The 14,091-nt window shown below is 45.0% G+C and overlaps 1 protein-coding gene and 1 long non-coding RNA gene across 4 annotated transcripts in view; one reads left to right on the top strand and one right to left on the bottom strand.

The window, feature by feature from the left end:
* The window catches only part of SLC7A14 (solute carrier family 7 member 14), a 64,614-nt gene extending 59,070 nt beyond the window's left edge, over positions 1–5,544 (bottom strand). For 2 of the 3 annotated variants that reach the window (XM_073359405.1, XM_073359407.1), the window contains exon 1: positions 5,083–5,252. The gene's annotated coding sequence lies outside the window, so the exon portion shown is untranslated. Of the gene's footprint in view, positions 1–5,082; positions 5,253–5,467 lie in introns of those variants that run through there. The other variant, XM_073359406.1, reaches the window with a different exon arrangement.
* Positions 4,936–14,091, top strand: part of LOC140917178 (uncharacterized) — a 32,070-nt gene continuing 22,914 nt past the window's right edge. Inside the window, exon 1 of the long non-coding RNA XR_012160734.1 lies at positions 4,936–5,051. This is a non-coding gene — a long non-coding RNA (uncharacterized lncRNA). The remainder of the gene's footprint in view (positions 5,052–14,091) is intronic.

The following is a 14,091-nucleotide window of genomic DNA, read 5'->3' as shown; positions in this document are numbered from 1 at the left end:
CCCACAGCCTGTGTTGAGATCTCGCTCAATAACCTCAACTCTGGGCAATATGGTTAATGGTGAGATGTAGGAACCACACGTCATGAAAACATTTACTGAATGCTAGCAACATTGTTCTCAATTAACGTTCATAACTCCGCAGTATCTCATGGCTTGAGTGAATAATATTTTATGAATCTCTTCTGTTTGTGTCACTAGGTCAGAATCTGCTCTCATTTATACTAGGAGTAGCTCCAATTATTTCATGGGAGTTGCTCAGAGTTTACATTGTGGTAATTAAGATGAGTATCTGGTCTACTACCCATTTGGATTCTGTGAGGCTTTCCATTATAAATCTTATTTTCAGAAATTAGCCAAAAAATTGCCATAATTTTGATTTTGCACCTTTGCATGTCCTTAGCTACCATAAAGAGAGCTTTACTCACAAAAGGATTGTACGTTCAGGCCTACGTAGAGCCTTAAACTTTACAGTGATGGATCCAGTGTGGGAGTTAATTTCTTTAACCAAGTCTGAAAAAACACAAAAATTACTCTTTTAGCTGGAGGAATCCTACCACCTCGCCCAAATGAGAAATGCTTGATTCTTGTTAGCATTCTTATTACTAAAGAAAATATTTAATAATTTAAACAGAAAATTTCCAGGTAGTTTTAGTTTTACAATGGACAGATGTGTTCAGGTATTTCAGGGCTGGAGCTGGGAGGGTCCGAGTTAGTTCATTCAACTATTTTCATTAAAATGTCATAAGGATTTTTAGCCTGGAGCCCAAGGGTTATATTCAACGCTATGTGACCCTTTGCCAACCCACTAACTTCCGAGGAGCTGCACCAGTTTACAAGGAGCAATGAATTTGGCCATTGAGGCCTGGTCCTGCTCTCACTGAAATCACTACCAAACTCCCATTGTCCTCAAAGGGAGCAGGATCATGCCCTTATCTGGCATGTGCAACCTCTGGATTAAGAAAATGCACTGTTTTGTATCCAAAGAAGGAAGAAGTTTCTTGGGTCAGTAGTCTGAAATGTGAGCAGGATTTACACACTAGAATATGAGCCACTATGATCTACAGTGTCCAAAATAAACTCTGCTTCTAAAAAAGGAAGACAAGCTTGTGTATATACCTTTACAACAACTTCTTCCCTGCTGCCCTGAAATCAATGAAGCTGCACAAGGGATGAATTTGCACATTGGTCAGATGAGCCTAAAGTTATTTAGATCAGTTTAAAATGTGTGTTCGCCCAAGAGGCATACAAGTTTTTGTTTTTGATGCATACAAAGAAAAGTTCCTTTTAGGCAAAGTTAAAGTTTTGAGGCAGTCTGAGGGGAAAAGTAAGGTATTCAAAGTTGAGGTGGCTTCTCATTCATTCTCCCCTCAGAGTATGTGCTGAAGCTCCCACTAGGAATGGTGTGTGAGCGTGCAGTGGGGATTTTTACCTTGGGGCCTGATTCATCAAGTTTAAGCCCAGAAAGGACCATTAGATCATCTGGCTGCCTGTATATCATAGGCCTTTACATTTCACCCACTTACCTGTGTATTGACCCCAATAACACACGTTTGACTAAAGCATAACTCCCAGAAAGACATCAAGACGTCATGATAGGACGACATCAAAGATGGATAATCGACCTCTTTCCTTTGTAGTTTGTTCCACTGGTTAATCACCCTCACTGATAAAAATTTATGCCTTATTTCTAATTTGACTTTGTCTGGCTGCAGCTTCCAGCCATTGGTTCTTGTTCTGCCATTCTCTGCTAGATTATTTTCTACAGTATTTTCTCTCAGTGAAGATATTTATACATTGTAACAAAGTCACCTCTCCATCTTCTTTTTGATAAACTAAACAGATTGAGCTCTTTAAGTTTCTCTCTCACTGCAAGGCATTTTCTCCAGCCCTTGAATCATTTTTTAAAATTCTTTTCTGCACCCTCTCCAATTTTTCAACATCCTTTTGAAAATGTGGGCACCAGAGGTGGATACACTATTCCTGTATCAGTCTCATTATTATTTACTGCTCTGACAATCTTTGTGTCATCCACATACTTTATAAGTGTGATTTTTACATTGTTTTCCACATTATTGATGAAATGTTGAGTAGTGTTGGGTCTAATATTGATCCCTGTGGAATCACACTAGAAACACCAACATTCAGTGATTCCAAATTTACACCTACTTTTTGAAACCTGTCAGCCAGATCTTTGTCCATTTAAGGTATGCTTTGCTGATATTGATAATGCTAATTTTTTAATCAGGCATTCCTGCAGTACTAAGTCATATTTAGACTTTTGTAAGGCATTTATCACATCTTTATCAACCCAACTTATAGTGTCAAATGACAAATTTTGGCCCACTGAACAAATATCCTGCCATGGTAAAATGTACTTGTGTACTGTTGAGGGATATTGAGAGGATTAATTCATTAATGGGCCAGATTAATGCAGTTAATATGTGTCAGAGGGAGGGATGCATCCCTACGGAAGACAGCTGGGGCTATTCCCATTTGCCCTTCTTAGAGTTTCTGCAGGATTTGGGGAGCAACTTTTAATCCTACTGGGGGAGCAACTTTAATTCTTACTGCAGGAGTCCTGCTGACACAGCCTCAATGGGGATGCACTAAGTCATGGTATGTAAACTGACATTTAGCAGGCAATGTAAGTCGCAGGGGAATGTGGCCCACTGCTTGTAAAGCGGCCTAAAGATGGTTGGATATTCAAAAGTGCCTAAGCGCTTGTCTACACAGTGATGTAATGTGGTCTACAGGGGTGTGATTTCTAAAGGGCACTAATGCGTTGCACATTAATTGGGCTATGTAGACCCTGCTAGGGTGTGCTAAAGGTTCCCTAGTGCACTTTACCATAGTGCTGTTTCAAGCAGTACTACTTTAAAGTGCAACAAGGGTCTTTATGTACCAATTAATGTGCAACATGTTAGTGTGCTTTAGAAATGACACCCCCGTAGAGCATATTACTCCACCATACAGACAAGCCCTAAGTGACTTATGAGCAGTGGCTTAAGTGCTTTTGAAAATTCCATCTGAAAAGTGGTAATAAGTACTAAATAATATGGAATCATGGAATTACCCCAGGCTTGAATGTGACCCTCTTATAACTCTTAAAGTCAATGGGAGTTATGAAAATTGATGGGAGGGTGTCAAGCCCTAAATTTGGGAAAATATCCTTCTCTGAGTGATGTCAATGGGTTTTGCAATCATAGGTCAAGGGTAGTATGTGATAGTCATAATGTTTAATGCCTTGATTTTTTTTCCAGCTTCAGTCATAATGTTGTTTAATGCAAGGTGTTTTTTAATACTTGCATTGTCGCTATCTAGTTGATCCTTTTGCTGATCCAGGAATGGAGATTTCAGCACCTTGAACAGCACCCATGCTGCCTCCTGTATTACTATATAGAACTCCTGGGTTTTTCCAGTCATTGGCGTTTGTTAATAATACTTAGCCCTTCGATAGCCCTTTTCCCTCTTCAAAGTGCTGTGCAGACATCAACTAATCTTCATAACACTGCTCCAATGTAGGTAAATATTATATTCCCATTTTACATACCCATAAATAGACAGAGAGAGAACTCACAGCTAGGATGTGAATAGAGTCAAATCCATCAACAAAAAACATCTCTTAAAAAATGGATGAATCACTTTCACAACAAGAAAAATTAGCCCCTTTGGCTAAGGTTCTGTGTTTCGTCAACAACACCTAATGTGATGATGACGTCCAGTTCCTTTCTCCAGTAGAGACCTGTCTGATGGCAAAGGAGATCACATTGATCCTGCCAGATATCTGCAACCAGCTACTCACTCACTTAATTTCCTTCCTTACATTTTCTCTTCCCCTCACCTGATTTGCATCTTTTATATCCCCCACTCCCTTTGGTCCCACTAGTCCCCTGTGAGCGTGCGCTCTCTCTCTTCTTACAAGTTCAGAGAGAGAGAGAGAGAGCGCGCGCGCGCGCTTTTTCCTGGGTACATATTATTTAATTCAGATCAGTCTGTGTTTATCCTTTCACTTTGTGCTCTCTTACTCTCTGTTTCCTATTAATCCTGAGCTCATCAGCCTTAAACCCATCATGTCCTCTACTCCCCTTTACAGTACAGGCTACTAGCACTTTTAAAAATACACATTTCTCCTCTTTAATCAATCAGTCTGGCTAGGTCATTAAGAAGTCAGTTTGGTTTTCATCATTTTTGTTTCCTCCTAGCTTGTAGCAGGAGTAGGTACCAAGGCAGCACCTTCCCTTCTTTAGTGTTCTGGCCAAGGCTAGGAAAAGCTACGCCGGTGAATGGGAGGCCAGGAAAACACTATCCCAGGTGAATTACTTCTCAGCTTGTGCTGGATTCTCATTTCCCAGCAGTAGGGAAGCCTATATCCAAAGCCCTGGCTGTCTGTTTCTTATCCAACAGTGAGGCTGCTCTGAGCCAGGGGTGCAAGGCCTCGGCATCCCTTTAGTAATTGGCAGTATCTAGGGCAGCGCTTACCAGGGGCAGGAGAGGCGAGGGGGGTACCTTGACTTCCAAACACACTGACCCTGTTCCCTCCCAGGCCAATGAGCACCCAGGTGGGGGCAGAAGAGGAGGGGGAAAGAGCCCAGACATCACCCTGCACCCCCCATACACACCTAGACACATACAAAAACAACCCCCCCCACAAAAAACCTCCATTTGTGAATGGCTCCTCCTCCTAGGATCAGGCTGTCCCTCAACTTCCCATGGGCGGGGAGGAACCAGCATAAAGAGAGGGGACCCCCAAACACCACAGCACTAATGGGCGCCCCCTCCCCTCCAGGGACATGGGCAACCTCTGAGCCTCTTATGGAGGGTGAAAGGGACAACCCCTACCCCCTAGCTACCAAAGCATCAGGAGTGACGCCCCATCCCCCGTACTTCCCCCTCCACCCAGGAGAACGGGCAGGTCAGTCCGGCTCCTTCCATCCCCTGTTCCCCCCACCTCTCCCTGCCAGCATAATCCGAATCCCAGGCAACGCTGACGGGCAGCCGGGCCGAGGGGAGGCGAGGTGGGACCCCGAGGAGAGCAGGCCAGGAGCCGTGCGGTGGGTGCCCAGGGGGCTCAGCAGCACTCACCCACTGGAGGAGGACGCAGGAGCTCGACTCAGCCCAGCTGGCGCGGGGCGGGCTGGCAGCTCCGGGCTGTCTCCGGAGGAGGATGCGGGAGCTGAGCCCGGCTGGGGCTGCGGGGGGGGGGGGGGGGTTGCAGCACCCGCAGCTCAAGGAGCCCGAGGATGAGCTCGGCTGGAGCAGGGGGTGCGGGGGGGCGGCTAGGAACGGCAGGTTTGCAGCTCCGAGCTCCTGCTGCCCTCGCAACCAGCGGGGCGGGGGGGGGGGGAATCCAGGGGAGAGGCGGGGAGGGGGCCGGGCTTGCACAGCGCCGCCCGGGCTGGAGGAGGCTGCAGGCGGCTGGAGAGGGGCGTTAGCCGCTCCTCACTCCCGCGGGCGGGGGGCCACCTACCGCACCGGCAGCTCCAGTCCGCCTCTCGCCGGCCAGCAGGGAGCGGGAGGCCGGGCGCTGCAGCGCCTCAATTATTCAGCGCTCCCCAGCCCCTGCGCCGCCCCGCCCCGCCCCGCCGCCGCCACGTGATCCGGGGAGCGCCGGCGGAGCCGCCCGCCGCCCCAGGCGTGGTGCAGCCGGCGCCCCCGCGGAGCCGCAGCTGCAGCGCTGGGTGAAGGGTTCCTGGGGGCTCTGGGCCCGGGGGACCAGCCTGCTGCCCTCGTGGGCGGCCCCGGAGCCTCCCCTGGGGTCCCCCTGCTTAGCCCCCCATCTCCAGGGGCGTGGGGGTGGGAGTCCCTGCCTGAGCCACCCGCGCGGTGGGGGCTGGGAATCCCAGTTGATTCCCATCTAGTGGGAGTCTGCAAGGGGGCGTACTCCTGCCTCTGTCCCCACCCCATCCGCCTGGGTGAAGCCTGGCGATGGGGCTGGGAGGAGGGCAGAAGGGAACAGGTCCAGGAGTTTTACTTGTCTCTGAGTCACGCTCCGATCTCCGATTTCTCCGCTCACCCCCTCTTGTGGGCCAACCTCCTAGCCCAGGAGTGAGCCGTGTCATCACTCAGGGTTGTAGAGTGCCCCTACCAAGCCAGCGCTACGCCCTGTATCATCTCTTCCCACGAAAATGGCCATTCATCATTTCCCCCACTCCAATCACAAGTGTCTGGGCAGCATCCGATTCCGCTGAAAATGCCAGTGAGAACTAATGCCTGATACATTTCCCCACACACGTAGATATTTAGGGCTAAATCCTGCAGGTATGTAGTGTAAACTCCCACTGAAATCAATGGAGGATCTCCTGGGTAAGGACTGCAGTTTTCCATAGCTGCCAAGGTGTGATGGGTCTGGCATGACAACTATGGTAGAGGAAATCCCATAGCCTGCTGCAGAAAGAGCCTTTTCCAAATTAGCTTGCAATTGAAAAATGGGCTATAAAATGTACTTCCTAGAGATTGGCTAAAAGTAGACAACTCAGATCAAGATTTTGAACACCTCAAACCTGGGGAAATGTTTGGTGAACATAAGAACATAAGTATGGCCAAACTGGGTTAGACCAGAGGACCATCGAGCGCAGTATCCTGTCTTCCCACAGTGGCCAATGCCAAGTGCTTCAGAGGGACTGAAAAGAACAGATGATCATCAAGTGATCCATCCCCTGTCGCCCATTCCCTGCTTCTGCTGTTTGTGTAGCAACTGGCCAAATGTGTCTTTGTCACCTCTGGTGCCTGTAGTACATGAAGAGGTTTAGCAAGTCTGCTGCTACTTTATTATCTATTTATCTATTTTAAAGTTAGGGGCCTGTCAGGGTTCCCTTCCCACTCTGAACTCTAGGGTACAGATGTGGGGACCTGCATGAAAGACCCCGTAAGCTTATTTCTACCAGCCCAGGTTAAAACTTCCCCAAGGCACAATTTTTTGCCCTTGGACGGTACGCTGCCACCACCAAGTGATTTAACAAAGAATCAGGGAAAGGACCACGTGGAGTTCCTATTCCCCCAAAATATCCCCCCAAGCCCTTACACCCCCTTTCCTGGGGAGGCTTGAGAATAACATCCTAACCAATTTGTTACAAAGTGATCACAGACCCAAACCCCTGGGTCTTAGGACAATAGAGAAATCAGTCAGGTTCTTAAAAGAAGCATTTTATTTTTTAAAAACGTAAAAATCACCTCTGTAAAATGAGGACAAAAAATAACTTTACAGGGTAACAAAAGATTCAAAAACACAGCAGAGCTTCCTCTCGGCTTAGTTTCAAAGTTACAAAAAACAGCAATAAACCTCCCTCCAGCAAAGGAAAAATTCACAAGCAGAACAAAAGATAATCTAACATGCTTTGCCTGTCTTTTACTTACAATTTGTAATATGAGCGACTTTTAGGATGGTTTATAGGAAAAGGAGTTTTCTGGCCTGATGCTTCTCTGCTTCCCAAGAGAACACACCAAAACAAAACCTTCCCCCCACCCCCAAGGTTTGAAAGTATCTTCTTTCCCCATTGGTCCTTTTGGTCAGGTGCCAACCAGGTTATTTGAGCTTCTTAACCCCTTATAGGTGAGGAGGAATTCTAGACTACCCTTAGCTGTATGGTGATGAAAGGGCCATATGCAAAATTATATTTTGAACACTTCCACATTTGGAGGTGTCAAGATTCCTTCGCCACTCTGAACTCTAGGGTACAGGTGTGGGGACCTGCATGAAAGACCCCCTAAGCTTTTTCTTACCAGCTTAGTTTAAAAACTTCCCCAAGGTACAAACTTTGCCTTGTCCTTGAACCGTATGCTGCCACCACCAAGCGTGTTAAACAAAGAACAGGGAACAAGCACATTTGGAGACGTCTTCCCCCAAATATCCCCCCAAGCCCTACGCCCCCTTTCCTGGAGAAGGCTTGATAAAAATCCTCACCAATTTGTACAGTTGAACACAGACCCAAACCTTTGGATCTTAAGAACAATGAAAAATCAATCAGGTTCTTAAAAGAAGAATTTTAATGAAAGAAAAGGTAAGAGCATCACCTCTGTAAAATCAGGATGGTAAATACCTTACAGGGTAATCAGATTCAAAACACAGAGAATCCCTCCAGGCAAAACCTTAAGTTACAAAAAGACACAAAAACAGGAATATACATTCCATTCTGCACAACTATTTTACCAGCCATTAAACAAAAGGAAATCTAACGCATTTCTAGCTAGATTACTTACTAACTTTACAGAAGTTCTGAGTCTGCATTCCTGATCTGGTCTGGTACCAGCGAGGTTATCTTGGCTTCTTAACCCTTTACAGGTGAAAGGGTTTTGCCTCTGGCCAGGAGGGATTTTATAGCACTGTATACAGAAAGATAGTTACCCTTCCCTTTATTTTTATGATGGGGGTATTTAGGGTTATGGCTCAAGCTTCTCTCTAATATTTCCTTTTGCACTTTTCTTGATCTAATTTTTGAACTGAGTTGTCTCCACTCTCCTCGGGTCTCTCCATAAACTTCTACTTTCCATTATTCATAGCCTTGCCATTTTGACCTAAAATCTAAGATGAGGATCAGTGCTGATGCTGGGAAGAGGAGCAGAACATAAGAACGGCCATACTGGGTCAGCCCAATGGTCCATCTAGCCCAGTATCCTGTCTTACAACAGTGGCCAATGCCAGAGACTTCAAAGGGAATGAACAGAACAGGTCAATTATCAAGTGATCCATCCCCTGTTGTTGGGTCCCATCATCAGGCAGTCAGAGGCTTAGGGACACCTAGAGCTTGGGGTTGTATCTCTGACCATTTTGGCTAAGAGCCACTGATGGACCCTATCCTCCATGAACTTATCTAATTCTTTTTTGAACCCAGTAATAGTGTTGGCCTTCACAACATCCCCGGCAATGAGTTCCACAAGTTAATTGTGCATAGTGAGAAGAAGCACGTCCTTATGCTTGCTTTAAACCTGCTGCCTATTCATTGGGTGACCCCTTGTTCTTGTGTTATATGAAGGGGTAAATAACAATTCCTTATTCACTTTCCCCACACCCTGCATAATTTTATAGATCTCACACTCTATTCAATCCCCTTTGTACTTTGGGAATGTTTACAAATTTCAGTTTGCATCAAAATGCTCTGAAGTGTAATGTCGTCCATTCCCAGCCACATATGTTGGAGTGGTGCCAGAGATAAGGAAGTGGAGAGGACTTGCTCTTCTTCCTCCAAACTCTGAAAGAAAAATAATTCATCAGTAAACCCAAGAATGTGGCCTTTCTGCCTCACCTCCCTTTGGGAAGCCAGGCCCTTCCCTGGCTGAATAAGACCTGCTGGAGGCTGACTTAGTGCCAGTGGCTCTCAGCAATTATGCTACATGATCCACTGGCTATAGATACAGCTTTCTCGTGGTTTTACAGGTTGTAACACCATCAACTGAGCAGTATTCCCTGGGCTGTTCAAGTGAAGGCCATTATTTCACAACCCCCCACCAATCCCACAGCTCATGTCTCCCTTCATCAGTCCTGAAATTCCCCCTCTTCTTCCTGGCTTTATCTCCCATTCCCCAAACCCTCAAAGATTCATATTTCAGCCACCCAACTACGGAACACTAGGCAGGATTCCCTTTCAGGCCACTTGGTCAGCTGGAGACGTCATCACTGAGTGACACGAATCATTCCTTTCCTGCAGCACTACCAAAACCTGTGAGATCAAGATGCAGAGAAGTGTGGAACACAAATTAGCCCACTCACAACTGGCAATTTTGCAAACACTGGTGGATTTTGTTCTCTCCCTTATTCTTTGGTTGCACTAGAGCAAACTTCAGAGCTGGAGTTGCCACTCTTTCTGCGTCTCTGTTGTTTCCCTTGCTCTCCCATTCTATGTTGCGTCCCTTCCTGTTTGTTTATTGTTCATACTTACACCTCCTTTTAATGCATCCCTCCTGCCCCAGCTGTTTTGCTCAGTGTGTGGACAAGAAAGAGAAAATAGACTGTATACAATTGCTGATCCCTGATCTTGTCAGTTACACTTCGCTGCTTCTGCTCAGACTAGGGTAAAGCAGGAGAGGAGCAAATCCAAGTGAATGAATTTTACTCCTTCTCTTGGTACTCTGTATCAATATGCAGCACTTCTAGCGGTGTTGTGGATTATAGCTCATGGTGTGCCTTTTATGCTCATGTCCGATTCCTTTGTGGCTGCTCAGTGTGTGACTAAGTGCTACTAGGGTATGTATTTCTTCAAAGATTATGTTATTGTCACCAATTCAGGCCACATTCTGCTCTGAGTTTCCCTGAGTATAAAGCCAGAGTAATTCCACTGAGTTTAACTAAATTTCTCTAGATTTAGGCTCATGTAACAGAGAGCAGAATTATGGCCTCAGAAGGCCTCTTGGTAACAGTATACTTTTTTCACCTTTGGTACATTTCAGCTTGGTATGTTACAGTTTGGTTGAAGTCTAAAAAGAGAGACCATTCTATACATTTTAGGGCCAAAACCATATAACATGTGAGTTACGGATCATTGTCCAATATCTGATCATTTTTAATCCTAGTCCTTCTGTGCCTGCTCTCTCCCATTGCTTTCACTCTGTTGCATAGCAGTTCTCCAGTCTCTCTATTGCCACTCAGTTCCTTGTCTGTTTCCTGTATCTTTGCCAGTGTTTCAACCCACACTAGCTGTGACTAGCTATCCACACCACCACCGTATGCTGTTGAAGGGGTGAGGGCTTTGTCTGAGATCTGAGGCCCAGTTAAGATCTTCCTGATTCAAATTTTGAATTCCTCTAGTTTTTTCACTTCAAATTTCTTTGGAAGCTAGAATTTCTCTGGCTGCCTCTCAAGGCTGCAGTGGTCCATAAACTACATTTGGCTCCGTCAGGCAGATAAGAATGTCCATGCTAGCTCAGACCAATGGTCCCTCTAGTCCAACTTTCTGGGTCAGAGAGTGGTCAGTAAAAGATCCTTCAGCGGAAGATACAAGAATTCCCATAATGGCCAATTATGCAATAATATGCCTATGGCAGAAGTTTACTCTTAACCCCAGGTAGTCAGCAGTTTATGTCCTGCAGTATGATTTCTCTTATACATTTTTATCATACCTATTGTAACAGTGGATAATATTTTTCCCATTCACTGAAAATGTCTAATTCTTGTTTTGAATTCTACTAAACTCTTTGGCCTCAATAACACCTTGTGGCAGTGAGTTCCAAAGGCTAACCACACATTTTTTCTTTTTGTTTATCAAGTTTAACCATATTGCCTTTTTAATTTCATGGGGGTGGGGGCCCCCTTGTTCTTATATTGTGACATTGAATAAGGATAAACCTGAACATCCAGTTAATGTTCTCTCCTTCATTCATTATTTTGTTTACCTCTATCATGTCCCTTTTCATCTGCTCCATAATTGAACAATTCTAATCTTTTTACATCTCTCAGTACCATCAACTCTCTGGATTATTTACTTGTTTTATTAATTTAGGGCCACACAAATTATCTTAGTATGTTTACCTTCTACCTCCTCAAGGCCTTTCGATATCCTCGCTTCCCAGAGCCTCTTTCCCTGAAGGAAATTCCTCAATCCAAGGCCTAGCCCTGATTACTTCATCCTGCTCTCTCTACCTTGGAGTGGTTGCTTTGATTTACCTGTCAGCATCAAAGCTGACCGGCCGCTCCATATTGGCTCACCTCTCTGTTCATTGAGCTCTCTCTGTTGAACTCCACTGATATTTTTTCTCTTTTGGTGACAGCTCCTCTCAATTCCATGTGCCTTAGAGTTGTTTTCTTCAACCATTCATAATCCAGACCAGTCTCAGAACTCGATGCCCTGATAATCCCTTTGCTACTGTCCTGGCCTGCCTCACCTCCCGCTTCTTTCTGGCGAAGCCTGATGCAAGGAATGGCCTAATAACATTAACTCTGATCTACTCCCAGTTCCAGGTTGAATGAAATGCTCTTCTACCTTATTATAAATAAACTGGAGGTTGGGGGAGTTTTGCATTGGGATTTGAGACCTGCTCCTGTGGGTGCCCACTCATGGTGGCAGTGTCTTCTAAAATACCAATATTCAGCACATGTAGATTTCTTTACATTCCCAGATCTCAAAGCATATTTTGGCTGGGAGTTTCAAAGAAGCCTAAATGAGTTAAGTGCTCTGTTCCCACAGAATTGCAATCACCCCGTGTGCTTTGAAAGTAGGTTGGGGAAAGGTGCTCCATGAAGAACCCTCTCTGACTGTTGGTTTTTATACTGCCACCCACCCCCATAATATCTGTTTCAGCACAGACACATTTGCACCGCTTGAACATATTCTCATGAGACATTTTAAATGAGCACAGAGAAATAGTTCAACCATGGGGCCAGGCCTTGTGACAATTTACACCCCATCTAACCCCACTGAAAACACTGAAAACAGGGTGGTGAAAACATTACTGCAGAGGTTGCCACTTATTCCATACTTGATTGCAACCTTTTTGTCCTCAATATAAATGATATCAGGGCTGCCATAGTAAATATTTATCCACTCTGTTTGAATGAAGCCTGCACACTTAGCCACAAGGAATCATCCATGCTATGTAATAGCGTCTGTGCAAATATACAGCAGAGGACAAGGCAGAAATAGCGCGGGAAAGGGCGATTTGGGATCAGGACTGCAGCACAGAGGAAGGCAAGATGATAAAACAACAGGCAGAAATGTAAACAGATCATTACAGGTGTGTGTGTATGCGTGTGTTTTTTTTGGGAGACGATTCAGGGAGCATGGTTGGGAGGACTGAGCAGAGGGTTGGGAGTTAGCAAGTTCTGACTCTGCCACTGAATCTCTGTATGACCATGGGCAAGTTTCTTACGGCTTGTCTACATGGGGACATCCAGGAAAATTAATCCAAAATAACTGAAGGTGTGAATTTGAAGTGGATTAGTTAAAATGTATTAAAACCCAGTGTTAGCACATTTATCCAGAATTAAAGTGGCCTTCTATGTAAGTGGATTGGTGGTAATGGGATAAATTAAACTAAAACAAATTAAGGCCACTTTAATTCTGAAATTCAAACTTTTAGTCAATTTGGATTAATTTTCCAAGATGTCCCTGTGTAGACAAGCCATTACATTCTCCACCTCATTTCCTCATCTGTAAAATGGGAAGAATAATAATACTTCCTTTATTATCTTATGAGGATTAGTGAGAGAGTGACTGTTCCAAGCTATGAATGGATAAAGTGCCATATAAATGCAAAGTAGTATAAATATGCAAGTCAACAGCATCTGAGGGAGATTACTCTGGGCATTTTATTGTCTAAATGGGTGAATAGTACAGGTCTGGTATTTTCTTTTTTATTGCCAGCCTTAATAAGCCAGTTGATATTTATCTGAAAAGCAGAAGAGGCATCTTAAATATTTTCTCATCTATTCAAGTGCTTTGAAAGGGTCTACAATTAAACTGAATATAAAACCTAATAATAATATTATGGGAAGAGTTATTAGTGAGACTGAATACCAGGTTACCGGCTGTCTTACAATGCTATTGGGTCTATTCTTAGTGAGCTAAGGGAGAAACTTCAGCAGCCCAAGATAGCATATATGTGATCATATTACGTAGTGTCCAGTCATCTGGGGTGGCATCCTGCCCTCCTGGAAGTCAATGGGAGTTTTGCCATTGGCTTCAGTGGGGTCAGGATTTCACCTCTGAGCTCCTTTGGCCACAAACATGAGAAAGCCATGGACTTTTTGTTAATAATGATGCTAATGCCTTATTATTTATAATTGCTATCTATCACGCTACCTCGTTGCAAGTATCCACTACTTGCTTCCTGCAAGTAATTACCACTAGAAAAAGCAGGTTTGAAAGTACAAACTCAATCACATTCTTAATTTGCATTTCATTTAAAACATACAGGACCTGCCCCCTATTGCTTGTGTAAGGGGACTGTTGCCCCCTTACTAATATTCAGGGGCAACAGTCCCCTTACACAAGCAATAGGGGGGCAACACTGAGAAGAAGGGTCCGACTCCTACCACTTAGAGCCTGAGAGCATGTGGCCACCACCAGAGCGAGTGTCCAACCCACAGCATCCCTGCAGCACAGCCAGGGCCTGAGAAGAAGGCCTGGGACTTACAAGGAAGAGACTGGGAACTGCCCTGACATT

The sequence above is a fragment of the Lepidochelys kempii genome, chromosome 9 (assembly GCF_965140265.1).
Source record: "Lepidochelys kempii isolate rLepKem1 chromosome 9, rLepKem1.hap2, whole genome shotgun sequence".
Lineage (NCBI taxonomy): Eukaryota > Metazoa > Chordata > Testudines > Cheloniidae > Lepidochelys > Lepidochelys kempii.
Note: the sequence above shows the minus strand (reverse complement) of the source record. Positions and strands in the feature narration are given on the sequence as shown.